General features: G+C 40.0%; 1 protein-coding gene across 1 annotated transcript in view; it reads left to right on the forward strand.

The window, feature by feature from the left end:
* Nucleotides 1-22,880, forward strand: part of LOC138733297 (urea transporter 2-like) — a 303,421-nt gene that overhangs the window by 179,763 nt on the left and 100,778 nt on the right. Inside the window, exon 2 of the mRNA XM_069880371.1 lies at nt 1,054-1,158. The gene's annotated coding sequence lies outside the window, so the exon portion shown is untranslated. The remainder of the gene's footprint in view (nt 1-1,053; nt 1,159-22,880) is intronic.

Consider the following 22,880-nt stretch of genomic DNA (forward strand, 5'->3'; position numbering starts at 1 on the left):
AAACTGCTTATTTGCATTTTTCAGAGTTGCAGCAGAAAGAGATAGCAATAAATCTGGTAAGTAGGAGAGGTTGTGTTCTTCCTAAGGAGCTCAGATCATATTCATCTATGAGATCTGAAGTGCAGAGGGCAAATCTGAAACAGCCGTCAAGAGGGTGGTCTGCAGAAAAACTCAGGTCTAGGCAGAACATGAGGGTTCAGATGTGAGGAATAGGAAAAGCTTTGCCCTACAGTACGGCAGGGCTGCAGTTTGCCACCACTCAGGAGGTCAATAATGCTGTCTGGATTGAGAAAACATCTACATATGACAACTGGTTAAAGAGCTCTCTTGCTGGGAAAAAGAATTATTGTGAAGAATTATGATGTGTGACCATGTTCCCACAACTATCTTCATCTTGCTCCTCACACTGTCACTTGTGTCTGATACGGGGATCAAAATTTTGTCACTGCCCTGTATGCACACAAGTTATCCAAGTTCTGACTGGAGTCACTGAGTCACAGAATCACAGAATCACACAGAATCACTAGGTTGGAAAAGACCCAGAGAGTCGACGTTAGCCTCCTGGAACCTAGTGAGAAGAAACCTGTAGCATGGTGAGCAACAATCAAGGTTATGAGAAAACTAGAAATTAATCAATCCATTTGTGTTCTGCAGCATAAATGTCATAAATGAAATCTCCTATCCTCTCCTCTGGTTTGAGGCCATTTTTTTCTTCTAAGTAAGACAAATGCAAATAAATTATAATTTTATTCCTTCTTCTCCAGGAAATGCTGTTAGGGAACTGAATTAATTTAGAAAACATCAGTATGTTGCTTTCTTACTCAACCTAGGCTAGGTGTGAAGATCTTACCTTCTTGTTCTCGGCTACACAGGCACCTCATTTTCTCATGCAATAAATAAACAAACAAAAAACTGACATGTTACCTCTATCCCTTTTGAATTTCTCTGCAATTTAGGAGAGGCAAATAGCGTGAAATAAATTATAACCAAAATGGCATTAGCAAAATATTTCTCCTCTAAACATGTTGGTTTTCACTTTGTTTGTCTTGGCAGCCTAACCTTCTGAAAACACCCACCTGAATTCTCTGCACTCAACAGAGCAGCCCAGGATAAACCCTCCGGTAAATCCTATGTGACTGAAGTTACAGGAACCTGACTGTGAGTAAAAACATTTTAAATATGATTGCTATACCTGTTAGTAACCAAAGAGCCCTTTTGGAGCAAATAATTCCCTTTGAAACATCTGAATTCAATCTTCTAAGCCTGGGAGCCCACATCTATGCAATACTACTGCTCTCATCTCTACATTGTCCGTCCCCTGCCTCAAAAGAAAGACTTTACCCTGTCCATCTATCATTTAAATGGTAATGAGCTAAATGAATTCCACCTCACTTCTGAGCTCCAGAGCAAGCTTGGGTTTATTTATTCATTTAAAGGCAGGGGAACAAATCTGACATTGCTGAGCATGTCCCAGATTTATGGAAAATAAAACTGTACTAATCTAGTGTGTTTATTAGCTTTTCTGTCAGATGCTTCCATGAGTACCCAAAGATCTGAGTTTGCCCTGCAGTTCTGTTCTGACTGAAATGTATCTCCTGAAATATAAATGTTATCTTAAGGTCATATGCTGATGAAAACCACTGTTTTGCCAAACACTAATTTCTTGGTCATTTGACAAAGCAGCTGCTGTGCAGTTATATGGCAGAAAGAAAGCTATTAAAGATGGATGAGTTACATGTGTGATTTGGCATATATCATATTGTTTCTAAAGATAAAAATTAAGGTAGATGATTATTTTTCCTGATTTAATTGAATAAATAAAAGACCTCTCATAAATATATTAATACTGTAATGATACTTCTAAATGAAATTGTTCATCAACACTTTATGTTATTCTCCAAGTACATTCATTTTAAAGGAACAAAGCAAATATTCTAATGCCTGATATAATGAATTTATAATATCATTGATTGGCATTGAGAAAAATACCAGATTTGGAGGAAAATGGAAAGATTAGACAATTGTATATGCCAGGTGACAGCAAGCTCTGCAGCTGGTATATATTAATGAAAGTAAAAATTACAAGGTTTAGGTGATCAACAGCTGGTATCAGCTGGTACAGTACCACATCAGTGCCTTCAAGGTCTGTGAAGACTATTTTTTGCCATCTGGAGAATATCCAGTATTGGCCAAAGTCAGATGTATGATACTGGAGACTTCTGCTGCTGCTTTGCAAACCATTACAACTACTCACTTACACAAGTGGGGAATATGCAGTGTGGAGTCATGAAAGACAACAACATGACATGTTTTAGAAAGTGATGCTATTATAGCTTGTCATTCAAAGCTTTTTTAGTGTGTGTGTGTGTGTGTGTGTGTGTGTGAAAGTGCTGATGAGGAAATCATGCTACAGGGATGCGAGTTTTGGGTTGAACGAAGATTCGTGTCCAGAGAATGCTGGAATGTTGGAGCTGCAGCAGGGTTTGTTCTCTACTTTGAGATTTGAGATGCTGGATGTGGAAGCAGAGATGTGCCTGGAAGTTCAGTGTCGGCAAAGGGAGAAGGATGTATTGCCTGGCACATTGTTTGACATTCACCTTGCAAAGATAAAGGTCAATTATTCTCAGAAAAATGTCAAGAATGTTTTCTCTTTAAAAATTTCTCTATATCAGGAATGCTTTTGATACTGGCACTAAAAAAATAGCTTGGGATTTCCATGTCTTCTTCTCCTCTGTCTTATTTTCCTCCCATTTTAGTTACAAAGCTTAGATCAGTTCCAAGTGAAGACGATACTTCAGCATTTAGTATAAGACATAACTTGTGCAGTACACCTAGCATTCATTTACGTTAACCCTTACATAGCCAAGGAGGTAGGAAAATTGTCCCAGTGAGAAACAAGCATGAGTAACAAAGAATAACTGACTTTCAGATCAGAAATCTAACTCAGAAAGAACAAGATTCCTTAATATTGAAGCCAGTGAAAGATGCATTTTTCTAAAAATTTAGCTAACCTGTTAGCAAGGGTTATCCCTCTGCTGCTTATTGACAGCTTTGGTAGGTCACATCTCAACATATAATTTCCAGATTAACATGTGGAATCAGAAAGGCTTTCTGGATATATTTGAAAGAGGAGGGATGTATGACTGTGAAGCATCTTGTGTTCAATAATTGCACCATAGATTTCAGAGGTTAGTGATCCATCCAGTCAGCTGCAGATGAGGAAGGATTTTGCTGCTTTGGGACAAAAGAGAATTTTTCTGCTAGGCATTTTGTGGAATTTCATGTTTCCTTAAGGAAAACTGCCCACTAATCTTCTAAGAGACCTCAGGAATAGCCACACTTTACTATACACCTCGGTTACCTAAAACACCATTATTTATCTTCTTTATAAACCACTTCTTTTTTGTTTACCAATGAAAGCTATTTATTCATACCTTGCAGCTCCCACTGTCAGCCTAGCCCGCTGACCTGCTGCAGCCTCCATGGGATGGGAACTGGTTTGCACGGCATTGTTTGTGCACGTTGCCTGGTGCAGCAGTTCTTCACCTCAGTAAAGACCTCCACCATGATAAGAACATACAGCACTTCATGTGTCTCTTACAAAATTGATTCATAAACAGGTTTTCTGCTCTTGCAATTTACTACTTTGAATTAGATAAGATACTTCCCTATGACACATAATTCTTGTGAATCTTGTTAGCTCTCCTTAAAATAAGTAAATAAATAAATAAGCAAGCTGGAATTCATTACTGAAATTGAGTAACAACCCAGCAGAAAATTCAACAATAAAACATCCATGTCGTAAAACATCAATATTTGCAATAAACCAGGAGCTAAAAGAAGGCATGGTAAAACAGCTTCTTCCACTCATGAAATACCATATCCTCATGACGAAAACACAGCATGACACAAACTGAGCTAAAAGGGAATTACTAGTGCTGCAAGGTACCTGCATGGCACCTTGTACTTTTATAATGTATTTCCTCTTTGGGCAGCAGATGCTCCTTCCCCAGAGCTCAAGACAGGGGAAGGAGAGATCATAAAAGAAGCCAAGTAATGCAGCAAGGCTTATGTGCATCTACACTGTGTACAAAGGCTTTATGCCACCCTCATGGTCCCAAAACATCCACTTAACATCCAGCTGACATTTAGGTGTAAAAAATGAATGATATGGCACTCCTTGTCCTAGCTGCTTGGACCTAATTGCTCTGCCCCTCCAGTATTTACACTCTGCTTACATATCCATTGCTATATAGAGCTCTGCTCTTCACCATCCCCAAGATGCAGGGATATTAAGGCCAAAAGATCATCTTGCTTAGATCACCCATGTCACAGGTTATTAAGTTTCACCCAGCTGCCTCCAAGATTTATCCTAGTAATTGATGTTTAGTGAAAATTATCTTCCAGAGCAACAACCAGCCTTGATTTGCAGGAAGGGAGAAACAGAACCTGCCACTTTCCTTGGTAGTTTCTCAGGCTTGTAATCCTCTTCAGCAAAAAGTTAATCTCACTCTAAATCACACTGGTCCCTCTCATGCCTTCCTCTGTCTGATTAAAGAGCCCTGTTCTTCACACAAATATTTCTCTAGTAGTCATATTACCTTGTCCAAGTGAGCACAATGAGTTTGAAAAGTGTCTGGTTCTCAGGAATTTTCTCCTGCCCTTTTCTGGCTCTTTTTTTCAATATTTCATAGGGATTTTTACTTCCTTGAAAGAAAGAAAACAGGGAAGCATGCACCATTGCCATATCTCTCATCCTGATTTTGTAGCCATATACAGGGCTGTACATCACATCCTATTGAAATGGGAATATGAGGGAAAGAAAGGACTGTGGCTTTTAACATTAAAGGCACTGAAGCATATGCAGTTTATATAAAGTACATATACCATATATGCATACAGATAAATACTTATAGATTTGGATGCATCTTGGCTCTGCAGGCTAGCAGCCATATAAGTCATTATTCTGTCATGGTGTGGGTTGTGCCTTCAGTTTATCATACTGAGGCCAGTAAGGGAAAAAGAGGTAGGAAGAAGTCAGAAGCAGAATGTGTCACAAACAAGAAATTAATCAAGATTTTGCATAAGCAGAGAGAGCGTAATAAGCAGGGCCATTATTTTTCTTGTCTTATCTAGATCTATATTAAAGCTCAGGTCTTTCTGGAGACCTCTTGCCCTGAATTCGTAGTCAAACAGAGGTTCATGCCTGTTCTTGGATCTCTGCTCAAAATTTGATTTCTGAATCAGAAGCACTTAGGTAAAAGTCAGTTCGATGCAGGCTGGGCTCCTTAGCAGTACATGTAGTGTAGACTTTCATTCTTTGCAAACTGTGTCATGTGTATCTTCTAAGCAATATTATTAAATTAAACCTTTCAGGGATTTATCATGACATATTTGTATCATGCTCCTTGTTCACTGGCTATATGATTTAGTCAAGAATTTAAATACTTCCAAATGTATTGCTAAGAATGCATAGCTTTTTTTTTTTACTTGAGCTCCTTAGTTCTTATTTCCTAGCTCTTGTCTGGAGGACAACAGGCTTTAAATGACACAGCATTACTCCTGAGGATGGGAAGCTGAAAGCTACCCCTCTGACCAAGGTCAGCCACTTCTCTTGGCCTCCTGCCATTCACAGGAGTCACCTCTCTCCATTCAAGCATCACTATGTATCCTGGAACAACCAGGAATGCTGAGTGTCAGCACAGCATGGAGCTCAGGTTGAGTTACTCACCCATCATGACCTCTCCCATATAAACATCCCCCGCATTCCTTGCCTGCAGGAAGGTTGTTCCTTTCCTACACATGAAATTTCATAAATATGTGATAGGAACAAACTGTTGCATGCATTCTTTGTTCCCGCATGGACTGCATTCTATTTGGCTGTATTAAAACATATTTTGCCTGAACAAGACAAGCTCCACCAGTGATGTAGCTTACACTGTCCCTGCAGTTATTTATACTTCTATTAATCTTCTCCAGCTGTAAATTCTATCAGCAGTGATTTTATATCTAATCTAGATTACTGATGAAAACACCTGGTTGCCCCAGGCAAAGGACTGATTCTGTGGAGACGGTGGTCAGAAAGTCCCAAGTTGATGCATAGTTTTCTGAAATTTTGGACCTGTCATTTATCCTTTTGTTATCTGATATTACCCTATGTGGATTTTTTACTCTTACCTTCCCCTCCCTGTGACATTCAGCAATGCTTTTTTTTCTGTATCAACTTGCTAGTAGCTCTTTCAGTAGTGGGTTCCTATCCGTGGGATTATGTTGAGCCACAGTGTAAATTAAAAGGAAGAGGTCATTTCCTATGTTCTGACATAATTGTAGTCCATAAGGATAAAATGTAAATATGCACATGTATATATACTAGTTCATAAAAACTTGTTAGTTCCTTTTACATGTTTTGGATATACATTGCAGATAGATTTGGGACTTATGTTTGTTTTACTTTTAAGAACTATTCTTAAATAAATGGATTGATTCCATTTATGTGCTTTGCTTTAGCAGTGTGGTGTTAAACACATCTAAAAGGTTTCAGTCAAGTGAAAATATTTAACTTTGTCCAAAAAAAATCCCTGACCCATAGAACTTTTTTAGAAAGAGACAGGCATTGTAGCCGTTCCCCAAATAGAGTTTTAGGATTTGCTTATAACCCTGATGTGTTTAATATGGTTTGGGCTTATGCAGTGGATCATGGTATTTAATGTTTAGTGAGCTGAAACAAGAATGGAAGAAAATGATAATGGAAAAGCTTGGTTTTAAAAGCTCTTCATGGATGACTATGAGGGGGATGATTGGACTCATGGAGTGTATCACATGTATTTTGGCTAAGCTGGACTTTGAAAGCCTTTCAGCTGAGATAAGAATGATCACCCAAGCAGGGTTTTTTAGCTCAAAACACTCCTAATGTTGGACTATTGGCATGAGGTGGTGACAGCTGCAGAAGACAGAGGGAGAGAAAGCTATAGCATTATTTCTTCGTCACAGAAAACAGCAGCACAAGAAAGGCAGCATTGCCTAAATCAGTCTTGTGTGATTTGGGGAGGGGCACTGTGACAACATGGCCCTATTCTAACCATGAGTCCTCAGCACTAGAATCCCTCCCTTTCCACACCCTTCATGAAGGCTCTTACCTGCTGCTTTCCAGCAGTTTTTACCCTTTCCACTTTTGAGAGCCGGGACAGCCAGTGTCATGTTTCTACAGCGCAAAGACACAAGCTTTGGGGCCTGAAAGCATGACAGTCAGGGCAGCATGGTGGTAAGAGCAGATTAACTGACTCCAGGGCACTAATTAGCCGAGATGCAGCTACTGGTTGTGGAGCTCATTTGGTTGTTCTCACCAGGTTGGAAGAGACCCACCGGATCATCGAGATTTTGGGATGAGTTGGAAGACATTGAAAAAAATTGTCTTCTGAACTTAATGCATAAGATTTAAGATATGAAATTCCATTTTAATTTACTTTCAGAGCAAAATGGCTGTCAAAGACACAGTGTTCTTCTATTACAACATCACCTCCACACCAAGGCTTTCCTGCAGACTACATTCTGCTGGAGGGTGGCCCTCAGGGGGAAAACACCTGAGAAAGCAGAAGAATAACTTCCTCTGACTCTATCTTATGCACTGGCACTTATGTGCTAAATTCACTCCAAGCAGAGCAGAATTGGTTTCAAGACTCTGAAGAAAAGATTTAACACAATCACTGCCTGCTCATCACAGGCCCTTCAAATGTACTTTTCATCTGTCACCTGGAACACCTAACAAGGCGGTGGGTGATTTCAAATAATATCCGCAGTTAATGGTCTAACAAAGACCTGATTTGGTAGACCTGAGATAACACCTCAGGATAGGACTTTTTTGAGGTACAGGTGAATGTTGAGTCCCACAGGTGTCTCGACTTTTATTTTTCTAACAAGCCTTGTCATCTCATTGACCCAGTGAAAGTACGGACTGATTTCCCTTCTCTGGTTTGTCATGATGTCTCCTTCCACTTTAGAAATCATTCAGAGAGCTCTTATTATAAAGCAGAGTTACTCCAACCAGTGATGAAGACACAGCTCCCACTTCCTTCAGATCCCCTTAATACCTTCCCTTCTTCATTCAGTCTGACAGCATTTGACTAAGCCAAAAGCCCAAGTTTTAGCCACACAATTTCCTTCCCCCTTGAATATTGCAGTGCAGGAACAGTTTTGCTTTTGTAAAGACATGCAGTTTATTCTTCAAGTCATTGAGGAATGTCATCAGCACCTCGGCTACAGCATTCCCCCTCCAAGCCAGCAGCAATGTGTTGGAGAGCCTGTTAGCCCACTGTACATTCCTTGATGTTCTGGACTCATGCTCTCAGGGGAACCCATTAGCATTTAAACTTTCAGGCAGTTCTCTCCTCCTCCATTAATAATTACCCAGGGAGGGGATAATTAAAATACGTTCTGAGGCTATGAAGGACCTCTACCTGCTTTCCTTACTTATGGAACCAAATGATAACTTTAATGTAGGTTTGGAGATAACTCCTGAAGGGTTTTGCACCTTTGTCATGTTCTTGTTGTCGTTAAGCATGATCTAATACTCCATTTCATTTCATTAACCTGAACAGGGGCAAATTTTGAAATGTGACTGTAACACAGCACCAGTAAAATTTCCCTAGATGCTGTAGAAAGCTCTATCAGTGTAAAAACGACATGGTTTCTTGGGGATGGACAAGAACACAGGAATTAAGGACAGATTCACAGAGATTTCCTACATGACTCTATCCAGTTTCTATATCTTGATTTATCATATAAAAACAAAAGGTCCTCTTTCATCTTGTCTCTGAATTAGTGAGACTTCCAGAAGCAATGTGCCCTCTTCCAGTGCATTTGTCCTATGCTGCAAATAGTCCACAGCAACACCAAGACAACAATTTTGTGAGCCCCATTGTCTCTGCAAGGCAGGAACGCTTCCAGGCTAATGAGCTGAATGAGATATATTTCAGCATGACACACTGGATTGAGAGCCATCACGGCACTGCTCATCATCACATGGCGTGAGTCTGCCTGCAGTGATCTCTGCTGATGGCCTCTCAACATTCTTGCAAAATAATACTGGCAGTCAGTGTTAATACTACACGCGCTGTGCTCTTAAAGTGGTATAGAAAGTCTCATTAAATTTTAGGAAGAGCTTCTTTAAATGCACGCTCCAAGAGATTCACACTGTCCTCTTTTAATTTGAACTGAGATTACTTGCACCAGGTTTGTACAACCGATTGCTTTCTCACAGAGTGCCCAGGATCCCAGGATCTGCAATCAGTGGCAGTGAGGGGGCACATGTAATGCTCTGTGTGCAACCTGGGTTGGAAATCTTTGTCTCTTTGTCCTGTGTTCCTTAACAGCTGTCATTCAATTTACCTAAAAAAAAAAAAAAGAGCAGATGAAACAATGGAAAATAAATATGCTTCCCATTTTTCAAAACTCAATGTGTTTTAACTAAATTTTATATTATTCATGTGCTGTATATTTTATTACTGTTAGTTTCAAAGCTGTTGGAAATCACAGATCTGTTCCTCAACAACAATGTCTTTATTATGCATACATAAATCATGCATGGAAGGGCCCTGACAGTTGACGATGTAAACTCTCAGGAAGCAAAGCCCCTAAGCCATGTAAAAAATGTATGTCACAGGCAAAGAAGTATGTCATCTCTATTTCCTTTTTATGGATATTCTTGTCTTGTCATTATTGATGAAGATTTTTTTTCCCTTTTATTTCCTATTTAAATGTAGTTAGCACAGAGGTAATTTGCAATGGTATTTCAATGAGACAAATGGAGTACACTTACCCACATCTGCCTGCATCTTCAAGGATGAGCATGTTGTAATTATACTGTTCCAGTTTCATTAACAGCTCTTCTGTGCCCAATATGGTTCATAAGTATTCTGGTGAAATGCAGGACAAAGTTCATTGAATTGTCAGGAGCATTTAGGTGATATAGGACTCATGCAAACTACATTAGAATCAGGTTGTTTTGAAGCCATAGGTTGGTTGTAAGTATTGATCAGATATTTTTTGACTAGAAAAATGTAAAAGCCAAGGATTCCTCATTGTTCCACAGCTGAAAATGAGAAAAAAAATGCTATTAAATGGTAATATCCAGCTAAGAACAGAGGAAAAAAAAAAAAGCAAGCAGTTGAATTAGCAGTTGATATTTTCAGTTTGTCAGTCTTCATGTTTTCTCTTCATTTGCTTGATTCTTTGTTCAGTGGGGTAGTTTAATAAATTTTTCTCTTAAAAAAAACCAAACATTTTTTACTGAAAATTTTTTGTAACAGATAAAAACTGAAGTGAATCTTTTGGACAGAAAGTATAACATTCCAAATACGAAAGTGGAGAAAGCATGCCTAATGGAGCACTGGACAATGAACACTTGTCTGTATATTGTGTGCTAAGGGACAAATCTGTGACAGACCAAAAAATAATTGATTCTGTTCTTCTGTGAACAGGCATACACCGAGCTTTTGAAAGAAGGGCATTGCAGACAGATTGGTGAGGCCACATTTCATGACCTGAAGAGCAGTCAGCATCTAACAGCTACCCACCCTTTTTGCTATATTTACTGAAGTTAGGCATGCAAATCAGCCTAGCTGTTGTCCTGCATGTTGTCACTGACTGTTGAAAATGTACCTTCTAACTGACTGTGAAAAAAAATGCACTTTCTTGTCAAACAACACATCCACTTTGAGCTGATCTTCTTGCACATCCTTCTCTGTTCACATCCATCTTCCAGATTTACTACTGTGTGATGCCTCCCATTTATTGAGCAACTAAGACTAATTTACTGTAGCTGCAGGAAAAGACAGGCATGTTCATGGAAAAAAAAAATCTCATCTTTCTTCCTTCCTTCCTCCAACCACTTGTGACATTACCGAGATTTCTTCCACAGTTCCTTCTCATTGCTCCAGCACCCAGGGGTTATGATGGGTGCTTCATCAGAGCAAACCACCTGAGATAAATAGCTCTTGTTAGTCCAAAATTCATCTAATCCTGGGCCTTTCCTTCTAATGGGAGTCCCTGTTTTTCTGCTCAGCTCTAGACATTTTTGCTTAAAGAAGTCCCACCTACCATGTCTCACCTCACTGGGGAATCCTCCTTCTGTGGGTACAACTTGAGGTGCCACTAGAAAGAACCAAGAGCAGCAAGGAAACACCATGTGTCCTGAGAGAAACATACAGAGAAAGGAACAGCAGATATACAATTCTGCCAGGGGGAGGGTGGAATTCAGAACCAGCTGAGATGTTTGTTACTGCTTTTATCTTCTTGCCTATGCAAATGAGTGGGGCTCAGAGCTAAATGTAAATGTAAAAGAAAACCTGAAAGTGGGATCAGTTTTGTTCACTAGTTCTGCTGTCTTCCTTTGGAAAGACACCTGTGAATAGATTTTCATTAATAATTTCACCCTATCTCTTCTCTGATGTAAATTTACAAGCAATGAGAAGGAAAAATGCCAAATCAAATGTTGCAGGCTGACTAGTAAGATAATTAGCATATGATCCATAAGAAAGAATCCCAAGAAGCAAAGCAAGAAGTACATGTCTCTATTTGTGACAGCATTTGGGGGAAGCTTCAATTCACTGAGGATCAGCTGGGTTTGCATTTTGCTCTTTCCTTCTCTCACTTAGTGAATCTCTCCTAGGAATGCCCTTTTTCCATGAGCTTTCTAACTGATGAATTAGCTGCAGGAAAGAGGAAAGAAAAGCAACTTAAAAATAGATAAGCTGCTTATCTCTTTAGCTGACTCGAATTTGCTGCTGTGTGGAGGAGGATGCTATCAAAAACAGAAGTTTAGAAGTTCATAATACTGGAAAAGTTTTTAGATATGCATCACCAGTACATAACTCATACTCTATGTTATTCTGTAAGTTGCTTATGAATCATTGCTAGAGATAAGAATAATCCAGGTACATCAAATTTTGTTTTTCAAAAGTTAATCATGGTCTTTAACCTAAAAAGAACGGGCTTGTGTGATCATGTTTTATGCCTGTCCAGCCATCTGTCAGTGTCTTTCACTAACGTGTAAATTCAAAGATCAACTTTGAGAGAAGGGTAGAGGTCTTTAGGATATTGAATTCTGGTGTTTTTCATGAAAATCCATAGATTTCTGTTAAGTTTTAGGCACCAGCTGGCTGTTATGTATCAAACTACTGCAGCTACTAAGCAGCATATACATTTCTGAGAGCCACAAGTGCTGCAGCTTCCTATTTGAGTCTCAGAGGAAGGATCAGACAGTGTCCGAAATGACAGGATCTGGGGATGTGCATAGGGATTGCATCCCCTTGGCAGCACCTGAGGGACCAAAAGAGCTCAGAAGTCTGAGGTCATCTCTATGGGGTGGAAGGAAATCAGGACACAAATCCAGAAGAAACTATACTTTTAAAATAATCTAGTTCCTCCAGAAACTCCTTTTTTGCTGAGGCATTTGATTAAAAGCCTGTAAACAGCATAGGAAAAATTCACATTGTCTTTTAGGGAGAATTTCTGGGATCTGGGCTGGGGAATTATTTATGAAAACAGCAACCATTCACAAAATAAGAATTCTGATATATAATTTGGTTCCTTATACAAATAGATGGCTATTTGAAAAAGAACGCTATCTTTAGACTTCAACAGCAAATACTGTATTTGAAGCAGACAAGATAGATAGCAGCTTACTGTCATAGCTAAACTAAAACAGCAAATACTACATTTTAATGATCTTTACTTTAAATTAGGTCTTTGATTTCATATCTTTGTGTATTATTCTATGGTTTAAACAAGAAAATCTGTTCTAGAAGAGAAAGACCGCTTACTGTGTTTTGAACAGAGATGAGATCCAACACTAACCTTTTGCCATCCAATAGCAGCTATAGTGTTTGTATCAACAGTAACACAATATCTGCCAAAGCCTTCCATTTCTGCTCAGCCATCCTCAGTGGTTTTCTTGTAAAACTCCTATTTCTCCTACCCTTGGCAGCAGATGCAGCTCCTTTCTTATGTTGCTGGAAGTGAGCTGAACCAGCTTTGCTCCTGAACATGAATCTTGAATTCTTTACTGTGCCACTTGACAGACTAGTGGTCACAGTATTTTCCTGAGAGGCCAGGAACAAGGATCTGACATCCTCATGGAGACAAAGCATTGGGTGTGGATACCTTCTTTGTGAGTGACTGCTATTGCACGAACAAAGAGTCTTCCTTCTGTTTTTAAAAATGGCAAAATTCAAAAAGCCCAACTTTGTAAGTAACTTGAGAAAACCCATTGGTTCATGTTTCTCAGAGGAGAAAACTAAAGTCATTGTTGATTTCTGGAAATTTATTTGGAGTGAGAAAAAATTTAGGCATCTGGAAAAATTAAACGTAAAAACCTGGGATGCCCTTTAAATGTAACTGCATGTGGGGCTAAATAACAGCTGAATCAGCATCACAGTTTTGGATTTAGGCATTTAAAAATCATACTTGAAGCACTTGCAGCTTTTCCTAGGCTTTGGCCTTTCTGCTATATGAAAATAGAGGTAGCTACAGCCCATTTGGCGTGCACCTAACATCTGCACCAGGGCAGCTCCCAGGCTGCAGATGCTCCTGCTCCTGGGCTTGCTGCACACTACCTTCTTTGTGTAAAAGAGCTTTGAAAGGAGAAAACACGAGTTCCAGATCTCATTTTTCATGGTTCTTGACTTTTTTTTCTCTTTTTAGCAAGGAGTGTTTCTGTATAAATGATTCGTGGGTTTTAAGGTCAGGAGAGACTAGTAGGATCACGTAAGACTGACCTGCTTCATGACACAGACTGTACATTTCACCCAGTCATTCTTGTATCTAGCTCAACAAATCAGGGCTATGAATTTATGCTATTTTTATTGCATGGGAAGAGTGTCAGTTTGTATAGGGTTGGTTATTACAGATCTCTACTCAGCCACTCAGCAGGTACTCCACTGTGGAGAAAGCTCTCTCCTTTCACTGCCCACTGTTCTAGTTATCTCAGATAATAAGACTTAGTCCCTGTCAATTTGGTAGGTGTTTACAAAGAAAGATGCTTTTGTCACCCCTCATTAATCTTCTGAGCCATAAATTTCGCATCTAGTCTTTATTTTGTTTTTACATTTTTGTGCCCTTTGTGTCATTCTGGGGGCTAGCGTGTGTGCAAAGACAGACTCTAAAATACTATCAGTATTGCTTCCTTCATGCTAACTTTACTCTGCTTCAAATTTCCCCATATTGAAATATTGGAAATATTAGAGTACACTAAAACATGACCCACCTTTCCAAACAGTATTTTTTTTCAACGTCGTCTCAGTCATGTGCTTTCTTCTTTCTGCAATGCAAATAACCTAGTTCACTCCTAAAATATTTTCCTGTCCCTATGTTGAAATTTTGTCCTTAAATAATGCTTGTTCTCACTGCTTTGTAGAGGGACTTGACACTGGGCAAGAGGAATATTTTGAACCTGTCATCTCAGAGTCAGTGGTGCGCTATGTTGGTGATGCCCAGAGTAGGTACACCCCAGTGAGTTTCTGTCTGTCTCACCTAACTGTAACTAGCACATCCAGAAGATGCAGCCTTGAACAATGCAGGTAACTGTTTGCATGACTGCACTGCAAATGAGCTGTAATTGGAGTTCATGTAAGTGCACCCACTGCTTCAAATCAGCTCATTTGAGTTACAGAAGCAGAGTAGACAGCAAGCTCAGCCTTTGCCCAAAATGCTAGGTGAACCCCTAAGCAGTTGTTTCATGCAGAGACAAATGAACTGTGAAAGTAGCAACATTTTCACAGAATCACAGAATTTTCACCATGAAACCAACACCATTATTCCTACACAAGGTAGCACCCCACTCTTACCTACAGTGTGGACATCTTTTGAACCAGTGAGGGCCCCTGTTTATTTTTTAACAACACATGTATGGTTCAAAGAACGCCCCTTGGATTTGAGGAAGCAGACATTTTGCGACCACCACCTAGACAAGACCTTGCTCATCCTTCAGAAAAGTCTCCTGCTTATAGCTGATATTTCCTAGTCTATGCAAGTAATTTGTAACTAACAAGACATAACCAAAACACACAAACAGAAACATGCAGGTCTTAATAGTACCGCCTTCCTTAGACTTACAGATTATCTAGGTGCCTAAATGCATAATAAAAAAACCACAATTACCTGTTACTGTATCTTTTATGTCAGGCACCCCAGTCCCATCCTTGCACTTTCTGAAAGAAAATTTCTTTGTTTCCTCTGAATACTGAGTGCTATTGCATAAATCCTGGGCTGTGGGAAAGTTCATATTATGTCACTCAAGAAGGCCCTGCCCTCTTCCATACAGTTTTTGGGGCCAGTGGCCAGTGGTCTGACAAGGAGACAGTTTGTTGAAGTTAGGTCATTTGAGAAGTACTGCAAGGAAAACACCAAAAGCAGCTGCTTCTTTCCCCCAGCAGCCAGCTGACATGTTTTCAGGCACGTAGGGTCACTTACGATGGTTTCCAGTTGGAAAGCCCTTCAACTGAGGAACAATCAAGGAAAGTGAACTGCAAAAGGAAGCCTCATCCCAATATGGATATTCTCCATGAGCTGACTCTGCTCAGCCTGTGGCAATGATATGGGCTCTACACATACAAATGTCCCAATAAGTAAAAGAACTTCTAGGTCCTGAGCTCAGCCCTTCCATGGCCCCCATCTGAAGCATACTTTTCCTGCACTTCTCATTTAACCACGTCCAGGTGTGTTCCAAGACGAAGCACCAGAAATGTAGTGCTGGAGGCTTAGCTTGCCCTCTTCCCAATCCGTTCACTCAGCTCCCCGATGTTATTTTTCCCCCCAAAATAAAACACCTCTCTGTGGACTGATGCTCTGCAGCTCTGCCCTTGGTCAGCACCTAATTGTCCCCATGGTACCCTAACACAAATGATGCAAGCCTTGAGCTGACTACATGTACCTGTCCATGGGACCACTCACAGGTTTTCTGGGAGCTTTGCACCATAGCAAACACCATACACCTGTGTTGCAAGCCAAATAGCAGTGAGCATCCTCCTGAAAGGAGGAGAAAGAGCCTGCATGTAAGAATTACACTTTACAAGTTCAGTTCTCCTAGCAGTTGGATATTTGCCTGTGAGTCACATTACCCAAGACCCGTTGCTGCTCCTTTAGCCCTCTATGTCTATATCGAGGGAACATCCTATGTTTTGATGGTGTTGATGTTCACAGGATGATGAGAAGAAACATGGAGGGAGAGGAAGAAAGAGGAGAAAATGCAGGAAAGGAAATGAAGGAAAAAAGGTCAAGAGAAAGCACAATTTCTCTGTGCATGTAATGAAAGAAGGATACACACATTAGAAAAAAAAAGAAGTGACAAATACTTCGAGGAGAAAACTGGAGGAAAGGAAACATTAAAAAAGAAAGACAAGTGCAGCTGAGTGGGTTTTTTTTATAGTTTAATACCAAAAATGTGCAAACAAAGCAATGTAAATGCTGCCATGTTATTTGAGTACATAATGGCAGCAGCTGTTGGAAGGCGTCAGGTCCTCACCTGCAGAGAGCACACACAGCCCCTCTGGAGCAATTCAGCCTGCACCACTCCAGGAGCCAGTTCAGTTACAAAATTGGTACACGTTATACAAAGGATTATAAACTTAAGCAGGTGAGCATTTTTCAAAATCCAGGCTGACGTTTCTGCCTAGTTGAGCACCAGTCAAAACACTTCACAAGAAGAGAAAAAAAACAACCTGAAAAAACAACCTGGTAGAGGAAGGAGTTTTGTTGCAGAGCTCAGAGGGATAGACCTTGTGCATGACAAGCAGCTCACTGACTTTTTTTCATGCTGGGTACAATAATAAGGTGGTTTTTAGTTTGACGAAATGAAGGAAACATGGTGGGAGGGAAGGGGCAGGTCCAGAGCTTTACATTTCCAGAAAAATGTGATTAGTTCATATTTTCAGAGTGGAGAAAAGTAATGCAGGTTGTATGCTTGGATACCTTCATTTTACTCTTAGGGTAAAACATTTTTCCAGCATTAATAACACACACACACTTACATGCATTAGTGGATTTAACTTATTCTTTTAAACAAGTTCCTGTTTCCTTACACCATCTGTCTCCTCTTGTATCCTTCAGAAATAGCTTAGCTGCAATAATAGATGCAGAATTTCATGTGAAATCAGAATTCTTTATATGAGATTTTCTATACTTCCGTACCCAAATTTTTCGACTGAACTCTGAAACTGCCATTACAAACAAGCAAACTCTGCCTAGTTTTTAAGCATTCTAGTGTAACATATCCTTTCCTCTCTTCAGTGACTTTTGACTTTTTCATTGAAAATCTAATGACATTCATTGAAATGGGTGCCTGAGAATGCAGAGGTACAGTTCCAGACTCTCAGCAAACTCAGGCAGATTTGGTTGAGCTGGCATCATCACTTTCATGTTTAAAAAAACTTTTTTTGGACCAGGAGAGTTACAGGACTGAGATACTACAAGTTTAATAAGGGTCTAGGCAGACTTGTGGCACTTTCGCTTTCACCAAATCAGAACAACATGAGCTACATCAGGCAATGTTAAAAGAGGAGTGAAAGGCACCTTGCCATGGACTACCTTTCCCACAATAACCTTGTTCTGAACTCTGCAGCAGAGAATCGCTCTTAGTTCTTACGCCAACCTAACTTTGAACCCTGAAAAGATAAGCAGCATAACTTCAAATCTAATTTTGTACTCAGTACAGGCACAATTTAGGTTTGTGTTAGCTGGTGGTGTCCCACACTACCCCTGTCCCTTGGGCCTGATTTAATGGATATTGAGCAAACTCTTACAAAAGATACGATAATTTGCTGTGCTAAGCCATTACAGCTTTGTTGTAGGCAATGTCTCTTCAGCTTCAGTGGGCCTTTCTTGGCAAAAGAAGGCATAAAAGCACTGCCAAAATACAGAGCACCTCTGCCCTTTCTTAAAGTAAAAGCCAATGTATTTGGAGAACTGCCACTCATTTAACTAGATTCCCCAACTGCATCATTAATTGCAATTTATGGAATTCATTTATTGCTGGGAGATAGGAACAATAAGCTTTCACAGTTCGTTTGTAGTACAGTATCTTTCCACAATCTGTAACTCTAAGTAAAATAGTCTCCAGAGAAGGATATAATAGTCCACCCCATTTTTAACAAACAAATGAAAGTTTAACAGACTTAATTCTCAACAGTGCATGAGAACTCAAAAGGAAACTACTGCTTCTGGAGCCTATCAAGGATTTCAGCCATTATTCTGGTATTTTAGTCTTGAATCTTATTTTCCTAGGGGTGAGGGGATGAGCTCTAGTCACGCTCTGACAGCTCTGCCATGCTGGGGGAGGCAGCCAGCAGAACTCTCTGGCTAAGCCTGCATAAACTTTGTGAGTAGGTAGATGGCAGATACTGGATCTCTTCCATCCGACTCAGTTTTGAACCACTGCCCACATGTCTGCTGCTGGAAAGGCCATCTCTCAGAAGAGAAGAAAGCCCAGATTACTAAATTGTTAGAGTCATTAGACATTTCCTGGGCTTTTTTTTTTTTTTTTTGCATTGTCAGAGGAGTTTATAGGTGTCTGTGTAATGTAAAACATGAGTCAGTACGTGCTTTATTTGAACAGTTCACGAGTTAGCAGGATTATGATGGTCCCCAGTAGAAGGCAGAGCACCAAAGCCAGGACAAGAAATTTGGTTCTAATTGTATAAAAAATATGGGTAGCATAGTGAAGAAAAAAGATTCTAGGTGTTCTTACCAAGATTTGTTACTCTTATCAGAAGCGAGTCCTAGTTCCATGATATACACTTCACAGAATTGTAGTGTGCAGCCCACAGCACACATCAGCCTCTGCTCCTCGCACACTTATTCTTGATTTGCTTCAAACTAGTCTCCTGGGAGCACAGTAATGTATTTTCAGTGCAGACAGACAATGGTCCTTGGGCAAAAATAAAAAAAATAAAATGGACAATCAAATCCATCAAAACATTCTGGAGGTGATATTCAGGCAATCTTCCAGCCCCAGTACAAGTTTTAAACACTGACGCAATTCAGATTCTGAGTCAGCAGGTTTCAAACCTGCTCAGTAGTTGATGGCAACTAGTTTGGATGAGCCTCTTCAGCAAAAATGCTGTAAAATTCCATATCACAGCAGTTAGCAGAGGTTTTATTACCAGAGTCTTGTAGTAAGTACAGAGGCATGGAATGACTGCCATGCTAAATGGCAGCTTGGCCATGCATTAAAACTGGTTATTAATCAAGCTCCTAACAAGACTGTTAGCTCTGTTCTGTCCAACAGGCCAAACATCCACCGACTGATGGCAGTGTCAAATGAAGACAGTGTTTCAAGTGTCAAGTCTCTGATTTCAACTGTCATATTTATGATTTGTATTCAAAAAGACAGCACTCAAGTGAAGTTTGGTTAAAATTCACCTGGGATCTATTTTTCCATGAAGCTGACATTCAAGAAGCAGGAAAAGAGTGAGATTTAAATGGCTGCTCCTCACTGAAATATCATTCATTTTTTTCCCCAAAGCCAGTCTCCACAGGTTTTAGGGAAAACCTCAGCTGATGGCCTCCAGACTCCAACAAGTTCCAGCCGACAAAGCCTTCACTTCTTTGAATCAAATCACATTTCAGGTCTGGGGCTGCTCATGAAAGAGAGCTTGAGTCTGTCTGTACCCACCAGCATAACCCCATCATGAGAATCTTTAGGGAAATTTTTCCCCTGGGAGTACAATTCCTTCTCTCTCATTTATTCTTCTTTTCTTTTACCTTCCTTTCCTCCATTCTTTCCTCTTATTATCACTTGGGCTGGACGAGGACTTAATTCTTCGGTTTGGCAAGCAAAGCAGAAAACACAAAATAAAGGTAGCACAGCTATAAACAAAATAAAGCTACTTGCTTTTCCTCATCAAGACAGAGAAATCCCCCGAAGACACTATTTCAGCCAGACTCTGTTTTCAGACTTTTCTACTAGAAGCTCAGAGAACAAAGAGACAAACTCACAAAGCAACATCAGCATCTGTTCCTGGTCCACTTTCTCCCAGCAGCCTGCTCAGGAGTGATCTGAGTCTGGTGATCTTCTTTCCGCAGGGATTTACTTGGAGACATCTTATTTCAGATGCATTCTGTCCAAGGCACGGGAGAGAGAGGATTAAAAAGCTTTCACCCTTTCAAGACAGGCTCCTCACCATGAACTCCACAGAATGCAGGGGGATGCACATTCAAGTTAGGCAAGATTGAGGTTAAATGTCCTTATTAAACATCCCCAGAAAGAGACCTTCTGGAGTAAGTAGAGCATACACTCCCTCAGTCCTTGAGTGAAACTAGCTGAAATTATTACGCTGCTGAAAAGGCTTCTCAGCATTCTATGTCACATGCCAGCTCAGGGAAAATAAAGAGAATATGCAGACCTAGAGCTCATCTGCAGCTGTGGTTCTTCATCCTTAGAAATGACTTCTTGACAACTGACTGCTTTCTCTGTCTTTGTTCATGCTATGTTTGTGTATGCAGCAATATCCACAATATATGAGGGGTCACTACTCATGTGGGTATTAACATGTCCTGCTTCTCTCTGAGTTAATCCATATTCAACTTTCTGGGAAAAGAAAAATCCACACTTCTTATAAAAGTAGGGGGACTAAGTTTCACAGTCTTCTTAAGAAAGAGCTTGAGACATGGATGTTGCAGAAGCTATAGAACAAATTCTAAGGTTGACTACAACATGCTTGTCCATCTCTAATAGTTATTGTTAAACAAATAATGATCTGTGACAAGCTAATAAAACGTACTAATAGCACGACAGGTCAGTTGTTCACTAGATTTTGTGGATTAGCAGTCTGGTGGCCAACAAAGACAGCTTTTCTCAGGAGCATATAGAGTTGTCAAATCTTTTGCTAATTTGATAATGAAGCCTTCAGGGTTTCTGGCTGCATTTTGAGTTGTCTGGAAGGAGTCATCTGATCCCACGTGTTCTATAGCCATTTAATAGATGAGCTGAGACTGCATCTTTTTGTCTGCATTGCCTCTGATGAATACACTTGTATACTGTTATTTTTATCTAACAATCATGTGGCCAAGGTCATTGTGGACTCAGGCTCATACTATCATATCTTAAATTCCATTGAGATGGACTAATCCTGCCTAACTTTAGACATCAACTAATAGATGCCTATGCCAGAGCTAGTTCTCCAGACTCGCCAAAAAGATGTTGGAAAGAAATAGCGCTTCTGGAACATGATTCATCTTTTCTGCAGTAGGCAACCAAAGCAGGTTAGATGAGTTCTGCCTTACAAGCATCCATATATACTGGCTACAGAATGAGTTGGGAGCAACAAAGCTACCTGTACCCTCCATACAAGGGTATGTTGTAGAAGCAGATGAACACTTTTGCCTCACCTGAAATAGGATAACTCAGTGAGGTGTACACACTGAGACTGTGCCGAATAAACATTTTAAATGTCAGCAAAAAGACACTCCTATAGGCATTTATAGCACCGTGGCTCACTTGCTCTTGAGCCATTGCAACTTAAGGTAAGTTTAATTCCTTCAACCAGCTCAGAGTGAAGGCTAAAACTTATGTGACTTTCTACTCCAAAAAGCCATCAAAGAGCAGCAGCTGTCTTTTAAGATCAATGTAGATTTGACTAGCAAAGTGAGCATTCACTGGAGATGGAGGTGTGAAACTGTGGCTAAACAACACCCTCCTATTCCTCTTGATTTCATTTGAAAATCATACACATTTAACACTTCCAAAAATCACAGCTCAGACTGCTACATTTCATTTTGAGGGTTCTAAATCAGGATGTCATTTCTTGTAGATTATTTTTTTCCAAATTTTTTTAGAATTTTAGATAAATTCAAAGATGTTATGTTACAGCCACCTGTTTGAAAGGCCTTAGAAAAAGATTGGGTAACCACTCTTTAACATAGTTCACACCTAAAAGGTCTAAACCTTGACTCTTAAGTACTGTCTTGCTATATCTGTTTGCAGTAGAGCACCCCTAGGAAACAGGTGAAAAATAACCATCATGTTTTATAGTTAGCGATGCTCAAATGGCTTTCTAATGTGAGGTCTTCAATTAGCAAACTATCTCCTCATTAAGAAGTATTTCACCTCTGTAAGGTATAAGAGCATGCCAGCTTCCACCAACTCTTCCATACATTATCATCACGGTGTGGAGCTCAGATACCAGATCACAACTGCTTCTGCAGGAAGAGTGAGAAGTCCCAGCTCTGGAGCCCTCAGCACAGAGGGGATATGGACCTGCTGAAATTTTTCATGCTGAGAGTGGTGAAGCATTGGCACATGTTGCCCAGAGAGGTGATGAAAGCCCCATCCCTGAAAACTTTCAAGGATAGGTTGGATGGAGCTCTAGGCAACCTGATCTAGTTGAAGATGTTCCTACACGCCTCAGGGCGGTTGGACTACCTGACTTGTAAAGGTCCCTTCCAATCAAAACCATTCTGTGATTCTATGATTCTATGATAAGTTTGCTTCCAAAAGGGCACGTAAGTTCTAGATCAAAATCCTGTAGTTTGAGTTGCTCTACTTATGTTATTTGCAAATGAGTTTAAACTTAAGCCTGTTAAGGGTTTTAGGTACTTATTATAGATTAATTTCACACTCTGAATCTATGCTGATCCAGCTCATTGGGGTTTTACCTTTTTTTCTATGTTCTCTGATAGACACTGTACTTTTAGCTTTTCACAAACCCATTCTTCACACTCTGGATTAAAAATTTCCTCTGGGATCAGCTAGTGTTCAGAAATGTTCATCTGTGGTTCAACAACGTTGTAGAACACACAAAATCTTCCCTGATCTTTTGTAGTGCCTTGTATCAATTTAACCTTTCTCTTTGAAAGTCTGGAGAGGGGGTTATTCTTTAGACAATCCAGAA

This window comes from Phaenicophaeus curvirostris, chromosome Z (assembly GCF_032191515.1).
Source record: "Phaenicophaeus curvirostris isolate KB17595 chromosome Z, BPBGC_Pcur_1.0, whole genome shotgun sequence".
NCBI classification, from domain to species: Eukaryota; Metazoa; Chordata; class Aves; order Cuculiformes; family Cuculidae; genus Phaenicophaeus; species Phaenicophaeus curvirostris.